The sequence below is a fragment of the Gossypium raimondii genome, chromosome 8 (genome assembly GCF_025698545.1).
Source record: "Gossypium raimondii isolate GPD5lz chromosome 8, ASM2569854v1, whole genome shotgun sequence".
Lineage (NCBI taxonomy): Eukaryota > Viridiplantae > Streptophyta > Magnoliopsida > Malvales > Malvaceae > Gossypium > Gossypium raimondii.
Window position 1 is genome coordinate 37,708,708 of NC_068572.1, and position 27,417 is coordinate 37,736,124.

The 27,417-nt window shown below is 36.9% G+C and overlaps 1 non-coding gene across 1 annotated transcript; it reads right to left on the bottom strand.

Moving 5' to 3' along the window:
- Window positions 1–24,810: 24,810 nt before the first annotated feature.
- Window positions 24,811–24,917, bottom strand: LOC128032102 (small nucleolar RNA R71). Its single transcript, XR_008188232.1, has one exon. It is a non-coding gene; the product is annotated as a small nucleolar RNA R71 (small nucleolar RNA).
- Between the last annotated feature and the right edge of the window lie 2,500 nt (window positions 24,918–27,417).

A 27,417-nucleotide genomic window follows, 5' to 3' on the forward strand; every position in this document is an offset into this window, starting at 1 on the left:
AAAGAAAAGAATATGAAGAAAATAAATGTTACCTTTGAGAAATAGAAAGACCAAAAATGAAGAGAGTAGAAAGATTGATTAAAGAAGAAATTAGGGTTTCAGTTGATTCAATAGAGTGTTTGAAAAAAAATGTTTGAATGTCTATTGTATAGAGAAGTAAACGTGTGCAAGAAGAATTTGTGGTAACTGTTCAGATTTTCCAATATAAAAATAACATCTGTCACAAAGTATGTTTGAAACGTTTGAAATTTCATAAGTCACTGCGAAGTCTTGGATCCACCCATGTCAATTAAACTGTTAGTATTCTCGTTGCCAAATGGATGGTTTATGCCTGGCACAAACAGTCAGTTTTTAGTTTTATAATGGAATTCTTCAAAGTTAAAAAATTTTGAGGACAAAATTTTGTTAAGAGGGGAAGAGTTGTCAGACCCCAAATTTGGTTAACCCAAATTTTAGGCGCATACACGAGAAAATGTCTGTTTTGGTGTACTCCGAAAGTTAGTTCACCAAATTGTAGTTTTTGGCAAACTAATGTTTTGGATGAATTGACTATTCACCCAGGGAAGTATATCAGGATTTAGTCCTCGACGTGTTCTTTAGTAAAGAAAAAAGACGACATGTAGGAGAGTAAGCTTTGTGGATGACATTGCCAAATGTATATTACGCCTAGTTTGTTTTAGTATTCTGAAGGGCAAGTTTCAGTAACTAAATTTGGTTATAAATAAACTAAATAGATTGGACAAATGAAATTTGGAAAAGACTTTCATTTATGTTTCCTTCGAATTCTTTAGGCCATTATTAAGGGTATATTCTTAAATTTTGGGACAGCTATCAAATTCCACTAAATGGGAGTGGATTATATATATTTGTGAGAAAGGTTTGTGAGAGGGTTTTCTTCTTCCTTTAGAGTAATTATTTAATTTTTTCTTTTCATAAGTATTAAATGTTATTTCTGGTTGCTCTTTTTATGTGATTTGAAAGCTAAGGGTTCTTGGATAAGATTGAGGTGTTCCATCTCCTGAATTGTTACTGGTTTGAATTGGATGTCTGAACTCTTAAGCTAGTAGGTGAGTCCCTAATATCGACTCTTATAAGTTCTTTTAAAGTAGTTTCTAGATGTGAATGATGTTCCAGAAATAATGAATGAGTGCATGAATAGTTGCTGAAAAAGAGTTTGTATACTTGAAATAGGTCTTTATGAGTTTAGAGTATAATGAATTGTGTGTACGGGTGTATGTGATTTTGCTGAGCAACTAAGTGCATGTGCTTGAAAATTTTATTGTGGGACACAACTATGTTGATGTGTGTGAAGCATGTGATGAACTATGTTATAGTTAAGAAGTTGAGATTAGTTTACTTGAATGTGTATGTATATTGAATGTGTAATATAAGCATGTGATGAACTATGCTATATTGTGAGTTGGTTACCATGATGGTATACAATGAAGTCCGTTGAGATAGTAAACACGAATTCTAGTATGCAAGTTTTGAAGAAAGTACAAGGCGATAGCATATTTTGGAAAGGGTGGATGAGCTACAATTATCGATTGGGGTTCTCTGCGTGTCCTAGGGCGATGATGGGAAAAACTCACGTGATGTGAGTTTAGGCAAATCCATATCGTAAACTCGACAGTTATAGGTTGCTTGGGTGACATTCTGCTAGCCTTTATAGGCATACTCTGTTAGCCTTTTTGTCGTAATTTGTAAAATACTTTTGTGGTGTACTCTTTTTGACCTTAATGGTGTATTTTGGTAAGTCCTTAATAAGGATATGATTTGAGTGAAGCTCTAATGTGAAAGGTCTTGTGATAAAATCAATTAAGTTTTAAGAAAAGTTCTTGAAAAGAAGTACGCTTCAGCATATCAGAAGAGGGTATCAACAGTGCAAATTCTAATGGCGTGTAGGAAGCACTAATGTTTAGAAAGACTAAACCCTTGGAGTTTGCCTTTTGTAACTCATGAGTTGTAATAAATTTTAGCATGACTGATACCATATGTTATTTGCAAATTTTTCCTTTGTTATTTAAATACAGAGTTTTTAATCAAAATAATGGGACATGTTTTCAGTAATGAGTTTTGTCAACTAATTCAAAAATTTTTGTTAAGTTTTCTGTGAAGTAATACTCGAAACCTAGACTTAGTGAATTGGGTTGGGTCAAGGGCGTTACAACCCGAATGCATGTGCCAAAGTTCGGTTGGATCCTAACCGGTGGAGGAAAAATCATGTAGCGTTGTCGGGACGTGGAGAGTGTTCTCATTAGGATGTTGTGTCATCACGACGTCAGGGTCTTCTTCGTCTCGACATGTCGGTGATTTTGGCTGTTATTTTCTAATTTCAACTACACCAGGTACCGTAGACCCTTGCAGAACATTTAGGCTTCTTTGTTCTGTCCTCTCATCACGATGAAAGCTCCACGAGAAACTTTTAAGCCATTTGATTCAATGACTATTCTGTAACCGTTAGAATCTAAAAATCCAATGAGATGAGATTTTTCTTTAAATTAGAAACACACCTAATATTTGATTGTCCTATATGGAGAATTATTCCCCATCAGTACAATTCAACATTCAACTCAACTGTATATGGAGAACCAATCCCTGTTGGGACACATATGGTAGGAGCACCCTGAATCTAGAATCTATTTGGAAGTATGATTGGAGCTTTTGCTCGTCAAAACCAATAAGAAATCATCACCTTGATCTTCAACTACACTAGCATCAGCAACTCCAGCATTTTGCCTTAACGTGACCTTACTTTTTGCAATAGACATAGTATTTGTCACGGTTTCTTGATTTGGATCTCACTTTAGACCTGTTTTGTTATGTCTTTCTGGATTACTGTCAGCCTCTTACAACTAGAAGTGATGCTTGCTCGTCTAACTTTTTGTTTGGGCCTAACCCGTTGTCGAGTTTATCATTTCTCAACAAATTCCCTTCACGTCCTCAAACGAGAGATGATCTCTCCCATAAATTAGAGTTTCCCTGAAAGTTTTATAAGAAAAGGGTAATGAGCATAACAACATATCTTGATCCTCATCATCAATCTATGCTTTGAGATTCTTTTAATCATTAAAAAGGGTAACAAGCTCACTAATTTGAGTTCAAATAGACTCACCTTCGGCCATTCTGAACATGTAGAGATATTGTTTTAATACTAACCTATTGGTCAAGGGTTTTATCATGTACAAGGTTTCCGGTTTCTTCCATAATGTATATGATGTTTTCTCCTTCAAAACCTCCTATAACACATTATTTGTGAGGCATAATTGAATTGAGTATAGAGCTTTCTTATCTTACCTATCTCATTCTGATTGTTCCACGTCGTTCGGTTTCCTTTCTGCAAGTATCCTCTCAAGATCACTCTGGAACAAAATTGTTAACATGCAAACTTGTCATCAATTGAAATTTGCAATTCCGTCGAACTTGTCGATATCAAACCTTAATGCTACCATATCTAAATGAATTGATTCCAAAAATCGAACTTGCTCTGATACCAATTTGCAGGGAATAAACCCGTGTACGCAATAAATAAGTAAATAAAATGGAATAAAAAAGATCGAACATGCAAAATTTAATGTGAAAAAACTCCTCAAATAATGATAAAAAAATACGGGAAAAAGTAAATTTTACTATAATAAATAAGAGTACAAAAGATGGAGAGAATTAAAAGAAAAACCCGAAACTGCACAACAGAAGCCCTTCAAAATAAAAAACAAGATTCTCTCCATTTTTAATATTTCTATTGTGTGTCTAACCTAGAGTAATTGAGGTCTATTTATTGGATAAGATTCGTAGTAAAATATGACTAGAATATCTCTAGAGTAATCAGAGTATTAGTGGGAAACTAAGATAAAGTTTAATTGAGAGAAGAAAACTAAAAAACTTGTGGGTTACGTTAGCATGTCGGAACGTGGCCTTCGCATCGTCGGGATGAGATGTGCTTGTTTGTTGCTACATAAACACAAAAATGTGAGGCATAACTTCCATAGTTGCTACTTTTTGAACTTGTTATTTTCTTAATATTCATCTAACACCCTCAACTCGACTCGATTCATCGGGTCTGAATCTCGGGTTTTACTACACAAAACTTAACAAAGTTTCAAAAACAGTTGAAGGATACTCCATACTTAATTCATATATATATATTTATTTCTTTTAATTAAAGACTTAGTTTGAAAGAAACAAAGAAAATTATTTGAAAATAATATAATAAAATAATACATAAGACTTATCATAATTTAATTACAACACAAAAGTTTACTAAAGATTGACTCCAAAAGAAGTAATCCTACTATACACCACTTTTCTAGATTGACCACTATATGCATAATAACCCAGTTTGCCCTTCTTTGGCACATTCTTGGCATTGCCCTCCTAGCTTAATCATTCACCACAATACTTAAAACATAATCATAACTGTCGAAACCATTTTTTTATTTTTGGGAAAAAAACAAAAATTAGTTGTCGATTAAAATTGGAAGAATTGGGAGTCACCACCAATCTTTTATTAAGGTGTGATTGGGTCACCTAAGAACGACTTTGGTCTACGAATTTTAGAAAAAAAGGTCCGGGAGTCGGTTATGTATGAGGAAGGATTAGCACCCTCATTACGCCCAAAAATTGGTACCTAGTTAATTAATTAATGTCTTAATGTCGAAAATTTGAAAAATATAATCCTTAGCAAAAACTTAAAAACGTTACGTATTAAGACCCTTATCATTTCAGAGAAAGAAAATGCCACACCCAATGCGTTAGGGCACGACATTCTAATTTCCTCAAAAATGAATTAGGTCAGAATACTTGTGTAATAAAAATTTAAAAGAATATCCATTTATTCAAGATTGAAGAAATCGCGGCCCAATACGCTAGGGCACAATTTCTCCAAAATCCCAAACTTGGAATATTTCCTTCATTATTTTTTTAGAAAAAATCATCATTTAGAGAAATCAATGCGTCACATCCAATACGTTAGGACACAACGTGTTGAATTCCCAATAATGAGTTCTTATTTTTTATTAAAGAGAAATGCTCGATTGTTAGATTTAACGAAGAAAATCGGAACCCAATACATTAGGGCTCAATTTCCTTGAAAATCCTAAATACAAGCATTATCTCAATTTTGAAAAGTTTGAAATCGAGTAAAAAAATGATGTGATGCTACATTAAATATACAATGCAATAATAAATATTACAATGGCATAGAAATAATGCATACAAATAAATAAATAAAACCAATATACATAAAAAATAAACAATGACATGCAAAGTATCACATAAACAAACAACATAATATAAATGAAAACACAAAAAATAGCAAAAAAATAAAAGGTACATGATATACACATTAAACTATGAAGAATACACATGAATTTATATATAAAATTAGATTATAAAAGATTTATATAAACAAAATACATAATGCAATTGTGAAAATAGGGAAAAGTAGGAAAATATGTATATACTTATAAATTAAAAATACATGCTAAAATAAATAGGTATTTAAGCATTTTAAAAATCTGAAAAAACATAGGTATACACATGTTTTATATAAAAGAATATTTGTTAGGAAAAAAAGGGAAAAAATAAATAAGTGAAAAAATAATAATTACATTACTAGAATTAATTAATAAAAAAATAATCATAAACTAAATTGAACTGGAATTCAAAATTTTGGGGTAAATCCGCAAATAAATAGAGCCAAAAGGACTAAATCGAACACGCGAATTACATAGAGGGGCTGGAAGGGAAATTTTCCCTTCTCCTCCAAAATGGCGTCGTTTATCTCAAAGGGCGAATTAAAAAACAAAAAAACTTAATTATAAAACATTAAAAAGGCGGAGGGACTAAAAGCGCAATTTATCCCTCCGCTCAAAAACACGCGGATCCTAGGCCGGGTCGGGTCGGCCTCCCCAAAACGACGCCGTTTTGGCGCCTGGGGAGGCCTAGTGAAACGATTTAAGCCAAAAAGTTACAAAAATAATTCATTTTTCATTCCTTTTTAAAAAAAACCACAAAAAACTCTCTCCTTCTTCAATTAGTCCGGCCAGGGCCCGATCATAGGCCAGTCATCGGCCACCGCGCCGGCCGCCGATCTCTGGCGTCGACCGTCGATCTCTGACGCCGGCACCACCGTCCGCTATGGCCGGAAAGGGAAAAATACCCTACTGGGCTCTTTAGACTCCTCTAAGCCCAAATCTGGGTCCAAATCCGTCATAGCATCAACAAAAAGACCTGAAAAGCCTTGGAAACCCTTCGATTTTCGATCGTCTATCCTCGGAGACGAACCTCGATCGCCCTAACGGTGTTTCAGAAGCGGGCAAAGATAAGTCTTTTACCCTTTATTCTGTTTTATTGCATTAAGTAAAAAAATAACATAAAAAACGAAAATAAAAGTATCAACCTTTGTATTTCCTGATTAATCCTCTGATGGTGTTTTTGTGTTTGCTGTGAAAAATATTTGCTACTTCTCTTATTGATTTTTTTTTCGGATCCTTATTACAGTGTTCGCTGGCCTTTTTTATAACTGATAATAACAAAAAATAAAGAAACTAATCCTATTCCATATCCTATTGATCTGTAATCTTTGATTCTTATTTCCTTTTGTGTGCAGATGAAGATCGGGGTGGAGATTTGGCCTGCGTGGAAGGTTGGAGTTGCGGCGGCTGAAGCTTAGAAATCCTAGGGTTTTTCATCTGTTATGGGCCATTGTAATTTGAGCCACCGCTTTGTTTTCGTTTCGGCCTTGTGGCCCGTTTGTAATCGGACTCTATGGACTGTTTTCATTTATTTGTTTATTTGGTACGGGTCGGGTACAAATTGGGTATTACAGCTGCCCCTCTTTACTCGTTGTCGTGAAACAGGAACGGAGTAAAGACTTTAAAAGTGCCCAATTTTACCCGGTTGTGTTGGGCCTTTGAACTCTTTTTCTTCAAATAGGCTCATTCCCTCCTACTGCATCTTCAGAGGTATAGGAACTAGTGCTGCAGTCTACTCCACAGTAATGTCAGGGAGATAAGACTAGATGCGATCTACTCTCTGCAACTTCAAAGAGATAAGATCTGTGATTTTAATCCGCTCCACTGCAACTTCAAGGAGATAAGATTATTGGCCTTAACTTGCTCCACTGTAACTTCAGGGAGATAAGGTTTGCCGTCTTCAGCCTGCCCCACTGCAACTTCAGGAGGATAAGACTTGCTTACTTAGTATGCTCCATTGCAACTTCAGAGAGATAAGACTAGATGCGATCTGCTCTCTGCAACTTTAGAGAGATAAGATCCAAGATTTCAATTCGCACCACTACAACTTTAGGTAGATAGGATTATTGGCTTTAACCTGCTCCACTGCAACTTCAGGGAGATAAGGTTTGCCATCTTCAGTCTGCCTCACTGCAACTTCAGGAGGATAAGACTTACTTACTTAGTCTGCTCCACTGCAACTTCAAGGAGACAAGACTAGATGCGATCTGCTCTCTGTAACTTCAGAGAGATAAGAACCAAGATTTTAATCCGCTCCACTACAACTTTAGGGAGATAAGATTATTGGCTTTAACCTGCTCCATTGCAACTTCAGGGAGATAAGGTTTGCCATCTTCAGTCTACCTCATTGCAACTTCAGAAAGATAGGACTTGCTTACTTAGTCTGCTCCACTGCAACTTCAGGGAGACAAGACTAGATGCGATCTGCTCTCTGCAACTTCAGAGAGATAAGATCTGTAGTTTTAATCCGCTCCACTGCAACTTCAGGGAGATAGGATCATTGGCTTTCGATCTGTTCTCTAGGGAACATGACCTATAAAAATCTATTCTATGAACTTAATTATGCCTAGTGATTAGGATGTTATGATCAAAATGAATTCAATGCTCCTAACTAGGCATGTATGAATGACATTTGAATGAATGCAGAATGTCATTTTTCAAGAATTATCACTCAAGTTATTGTTTAAAGTTTATTAAGGTTTTTTCACTGACGCCTTTTGCTTGGCTGACATCACCAAAGAAACACTCAATCAAATTGCCCTCTATTGTGAACTTCAAAGCTCAATCCATTAGGACGCAGAACTTGTACCATCCTCCCTCCACTGTAACCCAATGGTAAAAAAGTTTGACTCTTCTCAATCCTCTCCTATCGTAATTCAAGGATGCAGATCATGAAACTCTTTTACACCATTCCCCGGGTGTCCTACCAAATGCTCCTGCATAAATGAAGGATTTTCTTTCCAGAGGGAACTTCCAAGACTTCTTGCCATCTCATTCGATATTTAGACAACCAACTCCAAAAAAAGCAATCTTAACTTAGACTTTCTCTTTTAAACTTGGTGTGTTCTAGACAATAGTCTTGTTTCAGGTTTAAAAATTCTCATATTAATATGCAAAACTTCTTTTGTGAAAGTTTATTAGTTCATCCATCATTGTTCTAATGTGACATGCTTGCACAAAGATCAAGATACTGACTAAGACATTAATTCAAGGGATAACTCGAATAATAGAAAAGGAATTTATTGATAGCAAGTGTCTTGAAAAGAAAAAAGTATTCAAGAACATCGAAGAATGAAGTATTTACAAGAAAAAACAAACTCAGTACAAGTTATATAAAGACCAGGTGCCTTGGATATCGCCGCTTGAACTTCTCCGTACAAACCAAGAACCATTCTGAATTTAACATGTGTTTAGGGGATTTACAGCACTTTGTCGATGTCCCTTAAGACGTCGTATATCCTTTCCTTGTTGACTTAAGTGTAGCAGGATCACCATATACCCCAATCTGACAGTGTTTGAGCCACCCTTTTCAGGTTTTCAACTCAAACCCCTTTGGTCTCAAGGCGCCCTTTTCGGGTTTTCACCTTGGCCTCTCCTTTTTTTTTAGGAAATCAGAGCGCCCTTCGCGGGTTTTCACTTTGATTCCTCCCTCCCTTCAAGTGAAATATTTCCTGACCGAATCTGAATTTACAGGATTCGGAAGATTTTTGCCATCCATTTCACTTAAAATCAAAGCACCTCCAAAAAAAGCCTTTTTCACAACATAAGGTCCTTCCCAGTTTGGCATCCATTTCCCTCTGAAATCTTTCTGTAAAGGGAGGATTTTCTTCAGCACCAGATCCCCTTCATGAAATTCTCTAGGACGAACCTTTTTGTTATATGCTCTCATCATTCGTTTCTGGTACATTTGACCATGACGAATAGTTTTTAGTCTTTTTCCTTCTTTCAGATTTAACTGATTATACCGAGATTGGATCCATTCGGCCTCATCCAACTTTAGCTCAGCCAATACCCGGAGAGAAGGAATTTCAACCTCAATAGGTAAAACTGCCTCCATTCCATAAACCAAAGAAAAATGTGTTGCCCCAGTAGAAGTCCTGACAGATGTTTGGTAAGCCAGAAGAGCGAATGGTAACTTCTCATGCCAATCCTTGTAAGTTTCAGCCATTTTCGCCACAATCTTCTTAATATTTTTGTTGGCCGCCTCTACTGCACCATTCATTTTTGGTCGATACGGTGACGAATTATGGTGTCTAATGTTGAACTGACTGCAGACTTCCCCTATTGTGCTGTTATTTAGATTCAGCTCATTGTCAGATATGATTCTTTTAGGCATTCCATATCGACATATGATCTATTTCTTCAAAAACTTACTGACTGCTGACTTCGTGACATTACCATATGAGGCTGCTTCTACCCACTTAGTGAAATAGTCAATAACCACAAAAATGAAACAATGTCCATTAGAACCCTTCGGTGATATTGGTCCAATGACGTCCATACCCCACATGGAGAAAGGCCATGGAGAAGTCATAACATGAAGAGGTGAAGGAGACGCATGCATTTTATCCCCGTAAATTTGGCATTTATGGCATTTCTTGGCATGATTAATGCAATCTCTTTCCATGGTGGACCAGTAATATCCAAATCTCATGATCTGTCTAGCCATTGTGAATCCATTGGCGTGCGTTCCACAAACACCCTCATGGACTTCTTCTAAAATTTCCTTAGCCCCTACAGCGTCCACGCATCTCAACAGTACTCGATCCTTTCCTCTTTTGTATAGGATCTCTCCATCTAGGACATAGTCAATAGCTAATCTCCTCAATGTCCTCTTATCATTCTCTGTTGCCTGATCAGGAGATTCGCGATTTTTCACATATAGTAATATATCTTGGTACCAGGGACGATTATCATTCTCTATTTCTTCAATGTTGTAACAGTGGGCCGGGATCTCATAAATACTAATTTGAATGGGCTTCATGTCCTCCAACTGATTCACTTTAATCATGGAAGCTAAAGTAGCAAGAGCGTCAGCCATCTGATTTTCTTCCCGTGGGAGATAACAGAAGGTAATGTTGTCAAACTCTTCAATCAATTCCAGAACCAATCTTCGATTACGGATCAACTTAGGGTCTCTTGTCTCCCATTCCCCTCTTAGTTGGTATATTACCAATACTGAGTCTCCGTACACCTCTAATGTCTTAATTTTCCGCTCTATGGCTGCCCGTATACCCATGATGCAAGCTTCATACTCAGCCATGTTATTAGTGCAATCAAAGTCCAATTTACTGGTGAAAGGATGATAATCTCCATTTGGAGACACCAGGACTGCCCCAATCCCATTGCCTAACGCATTCGATGCTTCGTCAAAGTTTAATCTCCAAGAATGATTTTCTTGGGGATCCTCTTCATCATTTGCCACATACATCAAATCTTCATTCAGGAAATCAAAGTCCAGAGGATCATAATCTTCTAGAGCTCTGCTAGCCAAGAAATCTGCTATCGCACTCCCTTTGATGGCCTTATGGCTTACATATACTATATCAAACTCGGAAAGCAAAATTTGCCATCTAGCCATTCTCCCGTCAACGCCGTTGATTCCATCATATACTTTAAAGGGTCTAATTTTGAAATTAGCCAAGTCGTGTGATAGAGTAAGTATTGCCTCAACCTCTTGGTTGTCCAAATCAAGGCGCAACATAGGTTTTCGATAGGCGAATATCTCATTTCACAATCAGTGAATTTCTTACTGAGATAGTATATCACATTTTCCTTCTTTCCAGTCGCGTCATGCTGACCTAGTACGCATCCCATGGAGTTATCAAACACCATCAAATACAAAATCAAGAGTCTATCTGGGCTAGGTGGTGACAGCACTGGAGTATTGGATAAGTATTGCTTTATCTTTTCAAAGGCTTTCTGGCATTCTTCATTCCAGACATCAGGATTATGTTTCTTCAAAAGGCGAAAAATGGGATCACATTTCTCGGTCAACTGTGAAATGAAACGAGCAATGTAATTCAGTTTTCCTAAGAAACCTCGAACTTCTTTCTGAGTATGTGGTGGTGGTAAATCTCGTATTGCCTTGACTTTGTCTGGGTCAATCTCGATTCCTCTTTCACTAACTATGAAGCCCAATAACTTTCCTGACCTGGTTCCAAAAGTGCATTTTGACGGATTGAGCTTGAGCTGAAACTTTCTTAGTCTTAAGAAAAATTTTCTTAGGACCTGTACATGCTTCTCCTCTATTCTGGATTTAGCGATCATATCATCAACATATACCTCAATTTCTTTGTGCATCATGTCATGAAACAAGGCTACCATGGCTCTCTGATATGTTGCTCCTGCATTCTTTAATCAGAATGGAATTACTTTATAGCAAAATGTTCCCCACAAAGTAATGAATGTAGTTTTTCCTATATCTTCCGGATGCATCTTTATCTGATTATATCCTGAGAACCCATCCATGAAGGAAAGTAGCAAATATCCCGCCGTATTATCGACCAGAGTATCAATATGTGGCAATGGGAAATTGTCCTTTGCGCTTGCTTTGTTCAATCTGTAATCCATGCACATTCGTACTTTTCCATCTTTTTTGGGAACTGGAACGATGTTGGCTACCCATTCAAAATATTTGACCTCCTGTAAAAATCCAGCATCAAACTACTTCTTGACCTCCTCTTTTATTTTAAGCACAATATCAGGCCTCATTCTTCTGAGCTTCTGTTAAACTGGCCTGCAATCCTCCCTTATAGGTAAGTGATTCACTACAATGTCAGTACTTAATCCAGGCATATCCTGGTACAACCACGTGAAGACATCTTTGAATTCTTGGAGTAATTCAATGAGGTCTCGTCTTGTCTTTGTGGAAATCTCACTTCCAATTTTCACCTCTTTTCCTTCTTCCAAGCTCACAATTTCTACTGAATCTTTGTAAAGTAGGATTTGTTTTTCTTCTTGTTCTACCATCCTCAACAAGTCTAGAGATAAACCACAATCTTCATCACCTTCAAAGTCATGCAATCCCCCTAAACACATGTTTCGTTCAAAAGGACACTCTGAGTTCGTAGCAGCGTCATTCATGTCGTTGATATACAGGAACCTAATATGGTTACAAAAGAATGTATGAATTTATGTACAATTACTTGTGTAATGATTATAAATGAAAGACTATATTTACTTGTATGGAAAGAATGAAAGAATATTTGCTTGAAAGAATTGCAAATATGTTTTATTAAAATAATGATATTCAAACATAGGCCTATTTCACAAAAGAGTTCTTGTTATTTCTAGGATAAAACAAAAAGTTTGTTTTGAATATTACTCTGAGACAGTTCTAAAGACTTTAGGTATTTCTTCCGTAGTCCAATTGTCTAGAACACTCCCAGGCTCATAAGGACGAATATCTAACCAACTCTTCTCTTCATTCTCATGCTTATGAATGGCATTGATGTGCATATTTCCCAACGTCTCTTCAATGCTTTCCTCAACCGGTATCTTTCTCTTAGCATGAATAACTCCTTCAGATACAAAGGTTTTGTATACGTGTGGAATTATCATTGGCTCCCATTTGGTTTCCTCCCCACTTAGACGCGCCCTTCTTCTTTCTTGTCTTTCTTCTAGCTCCTTCTTTCTCTGTCCTCTGTCTGGCTTGTATCCTAAGCCAAAGTGATCTTGCTTTCCTTTTAGTACTGGCACCTCAATCCTCCCTTGAAGATATCTCTCCAGCCCTTTTCCAAGTAAAGCTCTTTTTCCTACCAACAACTGCAAACACATCTCTGTAGTTTTGGATAATTTAGGCACCAAAATTTTGCTTCCTTCAGGAACAAATGCCGCGTTTAAAAACTCCAAAGATTGAAATGAGCATTCTACTGACTCATCATTAGTCTCCAGGTACGGCATCTCATTGGATACGGTTGCTATTATATCCTCTTCGGCGTTGATTGTCACTAGCCGACCTTCTGACACTAACTTCAGCTGCTGATGTAATGATGACAGTACTGGCCCCGCCAAATGTATCCATGGTCTTCCTAATAAACAATTGTAGGAAGGTTTGATATCCATCACAATAAAATCTACCTCATAAACTGTTGGGCCAATCAGTAGGGGTATCTCAATTCTTCCCATGACCTTTCTTTCTGTACCGTCAAACGCCCTCACCATATTTTGGTATGTTTTCATGTGCGAACTGTCTATGGGAAGCCTATTGAGTGTGAATAATGGCAACACGTTCAAAGCTGATCCATTGTCAATCAACCCTCCTTGCAAAATATGCCTATTGCATCGTGCAGTGATATGCAAAGCTTTAGTAGATCCCACGCCCCCAGGAGGCATTTCATCATTATTGAAGAATATGAAATTATCAGAACTTATTTTATTGACCAACCGATCTAACTTGCCGACAGAAATATCATTGGCCACATAGGTCTCATTTAGCATCCTCATCAACGCACTTCGGTGTACTTCTGAATTCAAGAGCAAGGTTAGTACGCAACTGTTCGACAACATTATACTCGCTGTGCCTCAAGAATTTAAGGAATTCCACGGCTTCTTCCTCCTTCACTGGCTCGTTGATAGACAACACAGGCTTAGCTATTTTCCCCTCTTGTTCCATTATTATGGCCCTTCCTTTCACATGTTCTGGATCGGCACTCACATCCTGATCATTTGTAGTCTCCATTCCAGGGACAGTTGTACTGCACTCATTGTTCCACGGAACCTTCCTACTATCTTGGTAAGAAAAGGTTGCAAGTTTCTTTATTATGATTCTTGGCAATACAGGCGCTCTCACTTCATCATTTCTTGGTCACGAGATAATGACCGCAGGCTGAGTTACTCTTGGAACCTTTGTGGATTCAGATGTGCAAATACTCCCCTCCTCCTTAGCTTCTTCATAAAACTCCATTTCCTCGTTATCCATCAGGCCTTGAACCAAGGCTTTGAATTCTGTGCATTCTTGAATCTCATGTCCCTCCTCATGATGGAACTCACAGTAGTTTTCCACCTCTTCAAAGCTTCTTTCTGAATCCAATACAAGCAACCCTCTTTCTACCATCTTCCTCCAGATCTATCTCAGAGGGATCTTCACTTCTACAATATCTTCTTTGATTTTCCTTCCCATGTTACCTCCTATCATGTTCACTCCATTTTCATTGTGATTAGGTAACGAATTCTCTATACTGGGTGAATCATCCACTTTAACGACACCCATGCTTATGAGTATTTTTACCAGCTTATTGAACACCGTACAATGTTCTATGGAATGCCCCACGACTCCTGCGTGATAATCGCATTGTGCGTTTGCATCATACCACTTGGGGTACGGAGGCTGCAGAGGTTTTAAGTGGTAAGGGGAAACCACGTGTGCATTGAATAGATTCTGATATAGTTCCCTATACGACATCAGAATCGGCGTAAATTGAAGCTTCTCTGTATTTTCCCTTGTGTCGGATCCTCGTTTTGATGATCCTTGTTGGTTAACAGCCACCTTTCCCGGTTGATTCACCGTAATCGTCTTTGAATATGAACTTGTGTTGTTGACCTCATTTTCCATCTTCTTCAAGGTCAACCTTCTGCTACTTTCTCCAGCATCTATCTTCCCGCTTCTGATAGCATTTTCTATCATTTCGCCATCATAACTATTTCAGAAAAGCTTTTAGTAGCACTTCCTAACATATGTGTAATAAATGGGGCCTTCAATGTGTTTACGAAAAGCATCGTCATCTCTCTTTCTAGAAAAGATGGCTGAACCTAGACAGTAACCTCCTTCCATCTCTGTGCGTATTGCCTAAAACTCTCACCCGGTTTCTTTTCCATGTTCTGCAGAGTGATCCTATCAGGTACCATGTCAGTCACATGGCTGTACTACTTTATGAACGCCTGTGCTAGATCTCTCCATGAATTAATCTGGGTACGGTTCAATCGATTGTACCACTTGGATGCTACCCCTGTGAGGTTATCCTGGAAGCAATGTATCAAGAGTTGGTCATTATTGAAATAACCAGTCATTCGTCTGCAAAACATGGTAATATGAGCTTCGGGGCTACTAGTTCCATTGAACTTCTCAAACTCTGGCATTTTGAATTTGTAAGGGAGTACTAAATCCGGAACCATGCTCAATTCTTTAGCATCCATCCCATAGTAGCTTTCCGCACATTCCATCGCTCTAAATTTCTCTTCCAGTCATTTGTACTTTTCCTCTAGCTGTTTTGGCAATTCATCATTCATTTTCTCCTTCCCAGCCGTTTCATCGAAGTCAGGGATAGCAGGATTAACAAGGTTGACTCCGGGGTTAGAGCCTGATCCTGCCTGAAGATTCATTAGCGTTGCAGCGTCGTCCTGAAATTGCTGAGGCCTAATGGTAATAGAGGACTTACGCGGGTATATCTCAACCTGCTAGGGGGTAAAGTTTGGAGGATAGACAGGTCCCTCATTGTCTCCTTCTTCAACATTGAGCATAGAGCCTTTTCCTTTATCAGTTCCCTTGTTGAACCATTGAGTTAACTGAGCCATCATACTCCCTTGAGTTTCCATCATTTTGTCTATCATTTTTTGCTGCTCATTCATTCGCTTTTGAAGTTGCTCCTGCATTTCCTTTTGGGACTGTTCTAGCCTTTCCATCTATTGATCCATGTCCTTAGTTTTTGATCGAGTACCATAGCGATGTTTAGTAGGCTGGTTGGTTTCCAGATTAACTGAGGAGTGATTTAAATTAATTAGAATCTTTTAATATTTTTAAATGCATATGAAGTAATGCAATGCATGAATGCAAAAAATGCGTCAATTTTAATTCAATTCCATTTAAGAAAACTTTGCGAGAAAAATATTTCTTTACATAAAGTGAATTACAAATAAAGCTTTGCCCTATTGCTCAGCATTCTAATCTTCCTAAGTAACACAGCTAACTCCTGCCCCCGATCTGATTCTAATTCATACTTCACACTCAGCATGTCTGCTTGTACTGCCAAAGCTTGTACGTGATTAGCTACTTCTCGGATCTGGACCACAGCTTCCTCCATAATATGATCTCTGCTCCTAACTTAGTTCTAAAAGTAGTGTAGCTGTTCCTTATTACGATTTTCATTTGTTTCCAAGTGCTTCATCCGGTTTTCACAATTTTGCAACGCCGTTTCTAGCTCTTCGATTCTTTGCTTCATTTCCTCAATCTTGCTCAACCTTGCTTTCAACTTTATTGCAGAATTTCGATTTTGATACTGACGAAGAGATCCTTCCAACACGATCACCCTATCCTTTAACTCGCCCTTTTCCTTTTGGCTTTCTGACAAACTCTTTTCTAAAGCCTCGTTTCACCCCTGCATTTCTTGGAATTTCTATTCCCATCTATCGACTTTGTCCTTTTCTTCTTGAATTTGTGTTTGCCACTGTTCTAATGTTTTTCCCAGCCCAGCAGTTCTCATTGACAGACCTAACTTTTTATAATCCTTCTTCAGACTACCCAGCTCCTCCTCAACCTTGTTTTTCTCTTTCCTTAATTTCTCAGTTTCAAGCTTCTGAACATCTATGTCCAATCTCAAGTTCATCTTTTCCTCCTCCATTTGCTCTATCTTCTTTTCTAAATCTGCATTTCTTCTCTCAAAATCTTGTCTTATGATTTCCAACTCAGAAGGGATAACTCGCAAATGCTCCTCTATTGGCTGGCGACCTTCCTGACTTACCTTGGGTATATTGTCGTTGATTCTCTTACCCCACCATTCATTATACTCAGGAGTTGTCATCGGACCCACAGCTAACCCTTTCATTCGGTGAATCTGTTTCCACTCGCTAGACATCTCTTGAATATTCTTTCTATAACCATCATCTTTGTATGAAAATTCACAATCAGCTACCCCTTGGGTCGTAGGTATAAATTGTCTTGACCTATACTGTCTCAGCACCAATAACGGGGCATATCCAATAGCTCCCCAAATCCCAAGTAGTGGGACCCAATCGAAATTACCACACCTATACAGGATCTCATTTGGAAGCAACCAAGGAGCTCTCCACTCAACGTCTTCCTCCTGAAGATTTTGAAGACACTTCTCCTCCGAAATGTCATCTCTCCTCGGCGTAGCTACTATCTCCTTTAGTGGTGAATAATTTTTAGAGAAAACTCGATACGAAACCTTATCCACCTTCCAAAAGTGACTATGAAACCATAAAAGTAGAAGCTGTGCACATCCAATAAATCTGCCCTCGCCTGTTTTTTGGCATGCACTCAATGACCTGAAGGTTTCTGCTAAAATTGCCAGAATCGGTGTAACCTTCTTATCAAGCCGGTCAAATAAATCGGTGACTGCTTCATCCACATGCCCCAAGGCCTTGGGGAAGACAATCAAGCCATATATACTTAAAGCAAAGACATCTAACATCTTTCTCACGTCTGGGTGCGTTAGAATTGCATCTTTCAAACTTCTCCAAGGAACGCATTTACTATCCCCCTTTTGCTTAATCCGTGTAGCAACCCATTGCTCACTCATCCCTGTTATACCCATCAGCTTCTTTGAAAAGGTTGGCACATTTACCACTCTCGAGTAAACCCTATCCACTTGAAGCTTTGAACATCGGAGTAAAGCCACATATTCTTCTATCGTAGGCACCAAATCGACCTTCCCAAACGTGACGCAGTTGTAAGCAGGATTCCAAAACTAGGCGAGGGCTCGAAACAAATGCTTGTCTACCTTTACATCAAGCAAATAAGGTAAATCCCCATAATTGTCATAAAATAACTGTCTAACCTCATTATTCCACTGATCCCAGATTTCCTTCAACTCCTGCAAATTGTTTTGAGTTATACCGATGCGAGTAAAATCCCATAATTCTGATACATACCCATCGGCCAAGCTATCGCCCCTTTCTTGCTGCGTTGTTTCAGACCTAGTTCGGATAGCCGCATTGTCCTCCACTTTATCAAGAAACCCTTTTTCCAAGACAAGCTTTCTATCTAGCAAATGAATCTGAACTGACGCCTTTTATGATGAAATGAAATGCCATGTCATGCAATTAAAATAAAACACAAAAGTCAGTATCAAATATAAGCATATAATCAAGGAAGAGTACAACGGCTATTAGGACATCTACTAGGGTTTAGTGTGGTTCTACCTAAGGCAAGCTCCTAAGGCTCATTATATACGGTATGACTCTAAAGTAAAGGTACCCGAACCAGCAGATTCCTCGATCTTCACCCATTATAGGCTCATATAGATCAAGTTCAGTTCAGGGGGACACATTTTCCCTATGACTATACGGAGGTAAAAATCTCACGAACGCATAAGTACCGATGTATCCCGAAAGCGATCCACTATCCTATACGAAGGTGAAAACCTCACGAAGGAATAGTTTCTCACTCCCACTTAGAGGGTAAAATTATCCAGTACATGTAATGTACAATGCAAAATAATTTAAAGTACTTAAATCAATTAAGCATGAATGCAAGAGGATTTTTAAAAAGAATTTGAATTTTTTCGACTATAAGACTAGAATTAATCAACTTTGTGGCTCGACTCTCTTATTTTTAAAAAAAACGTCCCCAATGGAGTCGCCAAGCTGTCGAAACCATTTTTTATTTTTGGGAAAAAAACAAAAATTAGTTGTCGATTAAAATTGGAAGAATTGGGAGTCACCACCAATCTTTTATTAAGGTGTGATTGGGTCACCTAAGAACGACTTTGGTTGTAAAAAAAGGGTCCGGGAGTTGGTTACGTATGAGGAAGGATTAGCACCCTCATTACGCCCAAAAATTGGTACTTATTTAATTAATTAATGTCTTAATGTCGAAAATTTGAAAAATATAATCCTTAGCAAAAACTTAAAAACGTTACGTATTAAGACCCTTATCATTTCAAAGAAAGAAAATGCCACACCCAATGCATTAGGGCACGACATTCTAATTTCCTCAAAAATGAATTAGGCCAGAATACTCGTGTAATAAAAATTTAAAAGAATATCCATTTATTCAAGATTTAAGAAATCGCGGCCTAATACGTTAGGACACAATTCCTCCAAAATCCCAAACTTGGAATATTTCCTTTATTATTTTTTAGAAAAAATCTTCATTTCGAGAAATCAATGCGTCACATCCAATACGTTAGGACACAACATGTTGAATTACCAATAATGAGTTCTTATTTTTAATTAAAGAGAAATGCTCGATTGTTAGATTTAACGAAGAAAATCGGAACCCAATACGTTAGGGCTCAATTTCCTTGAAAATCCTAAATACAAGCATTATCTCAATTTTGAAAAGTTTGAAATCGAGTAAAAAAATGATGTGATGCTACATTAAATATACAATGCAATAATAAATATTACAATGGCATAGAAATAATGCATACATATAAATAAATAAAACCAATATACATAAAAAAATAAACAATGTCATGCAAAGTATCACATAAACGAACAAAATAATATAAATGAAAACACAAATAAATAGCAAAAAATAAAAGGTACATGATATACACATTAAACTATGAAGAATACACATGAATTTATATATAAAAATTAGATTATAAAAGATTTATATAAACAAAATACATAATGCATTTGTGAAAATAGAGAAAAGTAGGAAAATATGTATATACATATAAATTATAAAACATGTTAAAATAAATAGGTATTTAAGAATTTTGAAAATACTGAAAAAACATAGATATACACATGTTTTTATATAAAAGAATATTTGTTAGGAAAAAAGGAAAAAATAAATAAATGAAAAAATAATAATCACATTACAAGAATTAATTAATAATAATAAAATAATAAAAAAACTAAATTGAACTGGAATTCAAAATTTTGGGGTAAATCTGCAAATAAATAGAGCCAAAAGGACTAAATTGAACACGCAATTACATAGAGGGGCTGGAAGGGAAATTTTCCCTTCTCCTCCAAAACGGCGTCGTTCCAATAGGGCTAAATTGAAATTAAAAATAAATTAAAGGGCGAATTAAAAAATAAAAAACCTAATTATAAAACATTAAAAAGGCGGAGGGACTAAAAGCGCAATTTATCCCTCCGCTCAAAAACATGCGGATCGTAGGCCGGGTCAAGTTGGAGTCGGGTCGGCCTCCCCAAAACGATGCCGTTTTGGAGCCTTGGGAGGCCTAGTGAAATGGCGTCGTTTCACTAGGCTATTTAAGCCAAAAAGTTACAAAAATAATTCATTTTTCATTCTTCTTTAAAAAAACCACAAAAAACTCTCTCCTTCTTCAATTAGTCCGGCCAGGGCCCGATCATCGGCCAGTCATCGGCCACCGCACCGGCCGCCGATCTCCAATGTCGGCACCACCGTCCGCGGTGGCCGAAAAGGGGGAAATACCCTATTGAGCTCTTTAGACTCCTTTAAGTCCAAATCTAGGTCCAAATCCGTCAAAACATCAACAAAAAGACCTCAAAAGCCTAGGAAACCCTTCAGTTTCCGATTGTCTATCCTCGGAGACGAACCTCGATCGCCCTAATGGCGTTTCAGAAGTGGGAAAAGATAAGTCTTTTACCCTTTATTCTGTTTTATTGCATTAAGTAAAAAAACATAAAAAAACGAAAATAAAAGTATCAGCCTTTGTATTTCTTGATTGGTACGGGCCGGGTACCAATTGGGTATTACAATTGGTACGGGCCGGGTACAAATTGGGTATTACAATAACATTTGTAAGTTATACAAATTTAGTGAGCTTAGGTATAAAATACCTTTAAATTTCCTTTGCTGAATTCTAGATTCTGACTTTTTGGATTTCCATTTCTGCCTTTGGCGGATACCTTCATAGCTTTAAATCTATTTATAGATGTTATACATACTTACACCCCTTACTGTTCTTTACTTATTATCTTTCACTTAACTCTTTGGCTATCTCTAGAATCTTACCAGACGGTGCAATCTCTTCTATTATCATCAAACAACCTTCGACATTTATTCTAAAATAGTTTATCACCTTCAACATGAATTTCTCATTTAAAATATACCTCATACCCTTCGCTTGGTCGTGTGTCACACACAGCTGAGACACATACCTGTGTCTTTGGCCGTGTGGACAAGAAAAAGGCCAAACTCAAGCCATTTCCTTCACCCTAATCAAGCATGATCCTATGAGTCATTTGCACATACATTCAAGCCTTGAACATACCTAAACATGCCTAAATATGGCTAAATCATTTCACCATTTATTCATACAACCAATATGCCAAAAGGCACCTCAACCACAATTCATCAAATCAACCAAACACATAAACATATTTGTCTATAATCAACCTTATACAATTACCTATTTCCATACAAAGCCATAGCATCATTGGCCATAGACCAAATCACATTCAAACATACCAAATTTATCATTTAAAACATACTTTCAATTGACCATACCATACCAATCAATAAAGCATCAAAGGCCAAAAGCACACCAACCATAATACCATACTTTCAAGCCAAACATTACAACTTAATTAATCAACATACCAAAACAATCAATAAGTGCTTAATTTCTTACAATTAGAATGGTATGAAATTAAGCACTTATTGATTGTTTTGGTATGTTGATTAATATAGTAATTTTCCATAATGAACCAAAGTAACCTATAAAGCTACATATACATGCCACAACCCTAAGGAGTACAAAAACTACCAACGTCAATGGATAGTGTGAGCTGAAGATTCGATTCATCTGGAGGTCAGCAATAACGATCTACAAAATAATACAAAAAAATATATAAGCTCAGAGAGCTTAGTAAGAACATAGTAAATCTTTTAACTTAACATTGATTGAATGCAATTCTTTTTTTACTTGATTGAAGTTAACAAAGTGTAAACAAGGGCACGTATGTGCAATCAGGGGCACCGAAGTACAAACAGGGGCACGTATGTACAATAAGGTATAATTAACTTAAGTATTTAATTACATAGTTATAAGATGAATATATATATATGGAAATTCAATTATACATTTAAGTGCCATGAACTTACAGTGACAATTAATGCGTAGAAGTACGATCGAACTAATTTGTGACTTTCGCCTTTCCTCGGTTTATATCCGGCTGAGATTTATCTTTTTCTAAATAAATAATTATATTTAATGAAGTTTTCAGTCAATCTCAATTATTCAATTCAATCCACAATCAAGATTCATGCATAATTATAATTATAATTATAATTATAATTCAATCCACAATCAAGATTTATGCATAATTAGTACTTAAGCTTGTAAATTGAATTTCATGAAATTTCATCCACATACTAAGCTAGCGGAATTCAATATAATCCCATAGCAACTCATACAAACCATTATTTAAAAATTTCACCATGTATTTTACACATTTTACAAATAAATCCCTAATTGCCATTTTCAACAAAAATCACTTTACAAAAGTTGTTTATTTAACAACAAAGACTCATAATCTTTCATAAATTTTCAAGAATCACACAAACATGTTAATGGTAAAACCCTAACCCTTTAAATTTTTTGCAAACTAGTCTCTGGGCTAGCTAGATTAAGCTACAACGACTTCAAAAACATATAGATCACTAATAATGGAATGAAAATTCTCTCACATGCACAAGGAAGAGCTTGGCCAAATCCCTAGCTTATTCTTCAATGGTGAATTTGATTGGAAAGTATGAAAATGAAGAAGATGGAAATATTTTCTTTTAGTTAATTTATCTTTAAGTACCTATTTACCATTTTATCCTTTCAAAACATTAATAATTTCAATAAAACCAATCCCATAAATGTCCACTATCACTTAAATGGTCTAATTACCACCTAAGTACTCTTACATTTAAGTTCTATAACCATTTAATACCTTTAGCTACAAGAACCCTACTTTTCCATCTTTTACGATTTGATCCTTTTATTTAATTAAACATGCAAATGATAAAATTTCTTAACGAAATTTTTATACGATACTACTAGAAACACGAAAATTTATGTGTTTTTAATGCCCTTTTTAACTTAAAATCATGCCCTTTCGGTTACATTCTTATCGAAAAATAATTAAATATTATAAAATAATAAAATTATGTTAAAAATATGAACATGATGAATTTTAATTAATTTTATAGTTAATTTTGATTAATTTTGACTATTTTCGACAGATTCGCACAAAGGGCGAAAATTGGCTTGGCAAACAATGCTCGAAAACTAAAACCGAGAAGTAATTTGAAGCATCGAGGAAAATTTATTTCCAGCCTCAGATGGTCCAAAAATGTGTGTTAATTCATAATATAATTAATTTTAATTTATTCCCAATTTAATTTGGGCTAAATAAATTATTATTAATTAATTATGGAAAAAAAGGGTCTAGTTGAACCGCATTGGTTGAACCGAATCTAGTGAACCGAACTAGCCACCAATTGGGTTGCCCAGAACCGTCCAAATGCTGACCCAAATCGCCATTTTAGCTGACTAAATAAGCTTGCAAAGAAGCCCTTGAAGAACTTTCAATCTTGCATTCAAACCCCTCTAAAAAATATGCCTTTATGGATTTGTCCCATGCTATTTTTAGCAAAGTTGAATCTCTAAACATTGCCATGTGTGTGGCCAGCCAAGGGGGGTCTCTTTGGCTGATGGAATTTGATATTTATAGGAGCCACAATCAGCTATAAAATCCACCCCTTACTGATCATTCAACTCATCCCTCACACTCTTATTCTCTCTTCTCCTCTCTCACTTTCTCTCAACTTTTCCTTCCCATTTTCCCTTTTGTTTAAGTGACGATTTGTCGTCTTGGGAAAGAGGTCCTCATCAGACATTTTTGAGCAGCAATTAAAGTGTTCATAAGCCACCTTGATAGCTGAGGACAACGGAGAACGAAGAACGGAGAAATTAGTCAAGCCACGGAGAAACACTGAATTTGCTTCTTATTCCCTATCTCTTTAAATTTGTTGTTGTTTTGAAAAATATATTTATGAATATTTATGCTATTGAAATGGTTATTTTAATCAAGCTAGCTTGAATTTAATCCATGTTGGGTTGATTATATTTTGCCTGCTTGAATTACTGAATTTGTGTTTGTGCTGTTATAGGCCTCGGTAAGATGCTTGATTAAGTAAAATCATGGCTAAGTTATTCTTGCAATATTAATTGTTAGATGACTAATGAATTAATTATTAAATCGTGTTGAAATTTTAATTAATCTACACAATACTTAACCAGTGCATGTTTATTCTTCTAAGGTAGCTGAAGTTAATTTAGCATTGTATTTGGCGATACATATGCCTTGCATAACTTGCAAGTTTAATAATTCTAATTTAAAGGAATGTAATTAATCCAACACAATTATATCATCTTGATTAAACCTTATTTGAAATAGTGCATTAGAACCTTTTTATTTTTAATTTTTTTTACTTAGTTTTTAACCCTTAGTTTTTAATCATCTTTAAACCAAAATATTTTCTATCACCAAAGTGTTTCAACATTAATTTCATAAATATTCTTTTTTACAGTCCCTGTGGGTACGATAACTCAACATTTACTTGTCACTTTATTACTTGTCACCGAACTCCATTTCTACATGGCAAGAGTTAGCCGAGAGATTTCTCATGAAGTATTTCCCGTCGAGCAAGAATGCCAAGTTGAGGAATGAGATCACTGCCTTCCAACAAATGGATGATGAGTCCCTGTATGAGGCATGGGAAAAGTATGAAGAGTTATTACGAAAGTGCCCTCATCATGGAATCCCACATTGCATTCAACTTCAGACATTCTATAATGGTCTCAACGCTCACGTGAGGATGGTAGTGGATGCCTCTGCTAATGATGCTCTCCTTTTTAAGTCTTATAATGAGGCTTATGAAATTATTGAGAGGATTTCCAGCAACAATTATCAATGGCCAACCAATCAAGCAGCGTCAAGAAGATGAGTCGCTAGAATACATGAAGTGCATGCTCTCACTTCACTCCCATCTCAGGTATTTTCAATATCCTTAATGCTTAAGAATCTTACCACTAATGGGTCTAACAGTTTTGCAGCTCAACCACCTAAACAATTTGAGAATATAGCCTGTTTGTATTGTGGGGAAGGACATTTATTTGAAGAATGTCCATCGAACCCCGAATCCGTATATTACATGGGTAACCAAAACCAAAACCCAGGGAGGCAAGGACTGTAATCCAACTTTTATAACTTATCGTGGCGAAATCACCCGAATTTTTCTTGGAGTAAGCAAGGGGCTGGAACAAGTAACACGTACGCCCAACCTAGACCAACTCAACCGCCTAGTTTCCCCCAACAAGTTCAGAAACCAACCCAAGCGGAACAATCCAATAGCTTAGAAAATCTATTGAAGGCATACATGGCGAAAAACGACACCACTTTGAAGGAATTTGGAGAATTAAGTGGGCTAGCTTGCTATTGAACTCAAGAACCAACCACAAGGTGCTCTACCTAGTGACACGGAGAATTTGAGAAATCTGGGGAAGAAACATTGTAAAGTATTAACATTGAAGAGTGGAAAGACAGTAGAACCCAACACTGTCGAAGTTGAAAAGGAGCCAGTTGATGCTCAAGATTTAAAAGAACTTCAACCAAGTGTTGAAATTCCAGTTTCAACAGAACCAGAATATGTAAAACCCGACAAAGTAACCTTAGGACCAACTAATTCTAATCAACTAACAATGTCGTTAGATGTAGGATTGCCGCTAAAGACGAATCAACCAGAATCAATCCCAGTAATGAAACCACCACCTCCCTACCCTCAAAGACTTCAGAAATAGAAGCAGGAGATTCAATTCAAGAAGTTCCTTGACGTACTCAAGCAACTTCACATCAACATCCCTTTGGTTGAAGCACTTGAGCAAATGCCGAACTACGTCAAGTTCATAAAAGATATCTTGTCTAAGAAACGAAGACTTGGAGAATTTGAGACGATAGCTTTGACGAAGGAATGCAGTGCATACCTTTAAGACAAACTACCCCCAAAATTAAAGGATCCTGGATGTTTTACCATACCGTGCAACATTGGAGCACCATATTGTGGTAATGCATTATGTGACTTAGGTGCAAGTATCAACTTGATGCCTATTTCAATATTTAGGAAGTTGGGGATAGGAGAAGTTAGACCAACTACAATTACGCTTCAACTACCAGATCGATCCTTAGCACATCTAGAAGGAAAAATCGAGGACGTATTGGTACGTGTAGATATGTTTATCTTTCCTGCTGACTTTGTAATTCTAGATTTTGAAGCAGACAAAGAAGTACCAATCATCCTAGGAAGGCTGGTCCTAGCAACTGGAAGGACCCTTATTGATGTGCAAAAGGGAGAGCTCACTATGCGTGTTTAGGATGATCAGGTAACATTTAACATCTTTCAGTCTGCACGATTTCCTGACACAATGGATGATTGCTCTGTTATGCCTGATTTAGAGGATTTAATAGTGGAGAAGGAACTCAACTGTGTTGAGGACCCACTGGAAAGAATTTTGACATCGGATCCTCCAAATGATGCAGAGGAGGATGAATACTTAGCTTTGCTAGAAGCTAATTGAAGGGGATTTAATCCGCAATCCCGTTTTGAATCTTTGGAGTTAGAAAAGAGGGACTATTTCCAGCCAAAAGTGTCGATCGATGAGCCACCTAAATTAGAACTCAAGGTATTACCTTCTCTTTTAAAGTACGTTTATTTAGGTAACGCTTCTACTCTGCCTGTGATTGTTTCAGTAGAATTGACCACTAAGCAAGAAGGGAAACTTATCTTAGATCTTAAACAATTCAAGAAGGCCATCGGATGGACCATAGCTGATATTCGCAGTATTAGTTCATCTGTATGCATGCACAAGATTATCTTGGAAGATGGCAAAAAAGGGACGATCGATGGACAATGGAGACTGAACCCCATCATGAAGGACATAGTAGAAAAAGAGATCATCAAGTGGTTAGATGCGGGTATCATCTATCTCATCTTAGACAGTTCATGGGTAAGCCCGGTCCAGTGCGTGCCAAAAAAAGGAGGTATCACGGTCGTTGAGAATGAGAACAACAAGTTAATACGACTAGAACGGTTACGGGATGGAGAATCTGCATCGATTACCGGAAGCTGGACAATGCGACGAGGAAAGATCACTTTCCTTTACCGTTCTTGGACCAGATACTGGATAGACTCGCAGGACGATATTACTACTATCTTCTCAATGGATAATTAGGGTATAATTAGATTACAATAGCACCGAAAGATCAA